The sequence below is a fragment of the Bison bison genome, unplaced genomic scaffold (assembly GCF_000754665.1).
Source record: "Bison bison bison isolate TAMUID 2011002044 unplaced genomic scaffold, Bison_UMD1.0 scf7180017864299, whole genome shotgun sequence".
Lineage (NCBI taxonomy): Eukaryota > Metazoa > Chordata > Mammalia > Artiodactyla > Bovidae > Bison > Bison bison.
The window spans coordinates 533,399-537,466 of NW_011494871.1; positions in this window are offsets into that span (position 1 = coordinate 533,399).

Genomic DNA, 4,068 nt, shown 5'->3' on the forward strand with positions numbered 1-4,068 from the left:
CTCCCCGCAACACCGGGGACTGGGGGGCCAGAGCCCGCCCTGGGGACAGGGCGGCTTCTTGACTGAGAACCTGGGGGCCTGACTGGGGTCCCCCAGGGACCTCCCGGGCTGGTGGGCCCGCAGCGAGGCTTCCGAGGCCGAACGGGTTGAGCTCAGCGTGAGGGAGGCGGTGTCTTTGCCGGACGCACCCCCGCTTTGCCAGGTGCCTGCAGGGCCCTCTCTCCGAGAGCAGCCTGGAGGCACAGAGACTGTGGGTCTTCATTCATTACTGACGGCTTGTTAGAATTATACAGGATGCTTGGGGCTGGTGCACTGGGATGATCCAGAGGGATGGTATGGGGAGGGATGTGGGAGGGGGGTTCAGGATGGGGAACACGTGTACACCCGTGGCGGATTCATGTTGATGTATGGCAAAACCAATAAAATATTGTAAAGTGATTAGACTCCAATTAAAAAAAAGAAGAATTAAAGTGGTTGTTTTACTGGTCACTTCCACCCTTTGCCACATCCTCCGGAGGAAGCAGAGGGCCTTCTCCGCCACCCCCGCACCACCTCCAGCAGGTCACCTTGGAGCCCCAGGGGCGCCCCAGGTAGTGGCCACAGGGTCCAGTGCGGTGGGAATGGTGGAAGCCACTTAGAGACCAGGCTTTACAGGTTCAAACCTGTCCCACTGCAGACAGGGGACGTGTCTTGCTTATTTCAATGAACTGGTAACTGAGTCCTACCCTTTTCCCCAAACCAGGGGCTGCCATCTGCACTTCTCCAAGGCAGAAGGTTGGTGGTGAGGCCTGAGATGTCTCTCTGGGGTGGTGGAAGCTGAACCAAGACTCTATATTAAAAACCCTTCTTCCTAAATACTGTATTTGAAGAGAAGGAAGTTCTCTGAAAATTGCTTCGGAGATAGAGAGAGAACACAGTTGGGCCCCTGGAATGTCTTGTAGGTAGGGGTGGAGAGAGATAAAAATCTGTTCCAGGGCTTTTCCAGGAGACAGACCTGCTGCCATCATGCGTTTGTGGCTTTGAAGGTTTGGCGGGTCCTCTATCACCCTCCACCCTCCTCCAACAGGCCCTTTTCCAGTCTCCTTCCCTGCCTCCCCACCAGACAAATGTTCCAGCCAGGCACAGCATTAGTGTAGTAAAATACCTCAACTTTATAAGCAGGCTGTAAACATCTTTGGGGATTATAAGCATTTCAAGACCTTTTCTGGGCTTCCCTGGTGGCTCATCTAGTAAAGAGTCTGCCTGCAATTCAGGAGACTTTCGTTTGATCCCTGGGTCAGGAAGGTCCCCTGGAGAAGGGCATGGCAACCCACTGCAGTATTCTTGCCTGGAGAATCCCGTGGACAGAGAAGTCTGCAGGCTACAGTTCATGGGGTCACAGAGTCAGACACGACTGAGCGACAAGTGGGCAAGACCTTTTCTAATTTCCACAGCACCAGGCAGGGTGCTTCCCACTCAGCAGATGAGGCTCCATCAGGGCTTGCATCTTGATTGATTTGTCTCTCGACACAACAGCTGATCCTAGAAACGGCTTTTGCTCTTGAAGAAGGACTGCTTACGTTCCCACTCCAACATGGGATCCACGCAATGCCGCCTGAGCAGTTTTGCTCTGGAGTGATGGCAGCTGTTTCAGGACCATTGAGGAAAGAACCTTCCAGAGCAGCCACGAGATTGTGTTGCATTTGCTCGGGTGACCAAAATGGGCCAGCTCAATGCCAGACAAAAAGCATCTCTTTCTCCTGTTCTTGTGATCTGTACCAGCCCCATGGTGCTGACTCTTTTCCTGTTATTTGTTTTTTAACGTTTCAATGCTTTCTCCTAAGATCAGGAACAAGGCCGCACCATGTCCATCAACATCCTACTGGAGGTGCCATTTAATGTAACAACACAAGAAGAGGAAATGCAAACTCTTACAGATATGGAAGGAAGTGGAATTAACAAAACTGTCTTATTTTATACATGACAAAAAAGAATCAATAAAAATTCTCTTGGAGCTAATAAACAATTATAGGAAAGTTACAGGATACAGGATTAATATGCAAAAGTCAATTGCTTCCCTATATGTCAGCAATGAACAACTGGAATTTGAAGTTGAAAACACTGTAAGCTTGTATTAGCACCAAAAAATTAAATGTGTATTATGTGTGTGTATTACAGAGAAGGAAATGGCAACCCACTCCAGTATTCTTGCCTGGAAAATCCCATGGACAGAGGAGCCTGACAGGCTATAGTCCACGGGGCTGCAAAGAGTTGGACACGACTTAGCGACTAAACCACCACCGTGTGTGCATTAGCCACTTGCAACCCCATGGACTGTATCCTGCCTCTGTCCATGGGATTCTCCTGGCAAGAATACTCAGTGGGTTGCCATTTCCTTCTCCAGGGGATCTTTCCAACTCAGGGATTGAACCTGGGTGTCCTGCATTACAGGCAGATTCTCTACCATCTGAACCACCAGGAAAGCTACCTCCCCTGCCCCATCCTGGCCTTCAAAAAAAAAAAAGATTAAATGCTTAAATATAAACCTAACTAATGTGCACTATATGGAAAAAAAAAAAAAAAAAAAAAACCTCTGGTGAAATAGATAGCACATCTAAATAAACAGAGATAGTTCATGTTTGAACTAGATTTTTAGTGCTGCTGTAAACAAGCTATCAGAAACCAAGTGAACAAAACAACAGAATTTTTTCTCTCACAGTTCTGGAGTCTAGAAGTTCTGTGCAAAGTTAGGGCCAGGCTGTACTCCCTCTGAAGACTGCAGGAGCCGTTCCCTCATCTGTCCAGCTTCGGGTGGTGGCCTCCCTCCTGTCTCTACCTCCGGTGTCACACAGCCTCCCTGGCTGTCTGTGTCTCCCCTGCGGTCACTGTTCATTCCTCTTGAGAAGGCCATGGTCATGTTGAGCTTCAAGGCCACCCTAATCCAGTGCAGCCTCATCCTCACTAATCACACCTGGAAATCTCTCTTTTCAAAGAAGTTCACATTCACGAGTCCTGGGGCGTAGGACTTCGGCATATCATTTGGGGACCCAATTCAACCCACAGTAGTGTTCTTGCACAGGGTGACTCAACCTTACCAAGGTGTCTGCTTCTCGCAACTTGGTCTCTAGATATAGAGCTGTCTCCATCTAAATCTCAGGGAGATATTTGTGGATACATTAACAAGCAAGCTGATTATAAAACTTATACCAGAAAAAGAGCAGTGGGGCAAAAGTCCCAGAATAGACAGCAAAATACTGAAGAAGAACAAAGTTGGAGGATGTTTGCCATCCAGCTTGAAAAGTTACTCTAAAGCTACAGGAATCAGGATAGTGTGGTGCTGGTTAAAGAATGGAAAAACAGATCAATGGAGGAGAACAGAGAGCTGGAGACAGACTCAGGTAAATAAAGTGAACTGAATTTTGATGAAGGAGCAAAGGGAATTCAATGGAGAAAAGATAGTCTTTTCAATAAATGGTTCTGAAACACCTGGACTTTCACATGCAAAAAAAAAAAAAAGTGAAAAAGGAAGAAAGAAGAAAGAAGGAAGGAAAAACAAGGAATCTAGACACAGACCTTTCACAGAAATAAATTCAAAATGGATCACAGCTCTAAATGTAAAATACAATACTGTAAAACTTTAGAAGACAGCCTAAGAGATGAGAACTAAAGGTGACCTTAGGTTTGATAATGACTTTTTAGCTACAACACCAGAAGGATGGTCCATGAAAGAAAACGTGGCTAGGCTTATTGTTGTTTAGTCACTAAAGTGTGTCCAACTCTTTGTGAACCCCATGACTGTAGCCTCCCAGGCTCCTCTGTCCATGGGATTCTCCAGGCAAGAATACTGGAGTGGGTTACCATCCCTTCTCCAAGGGCATCTTCCTGACCCAGGGATTGAAGCTGTATCTCCTGCATTAGCAGGCGGATTCTTTACTGCTAAGCAACATGCTAGTAAAGTAATGCTCAAAATTCTCCAAGCCAGGCTTCAGCAATATGTGAACCGTGAACTTCCTGATGTTCAAGCTGGTTTTAGAAAAGGCAGAGGAACCAGAGATCAAATTGCGAACATCTGCTGGATCATGGAAAAAG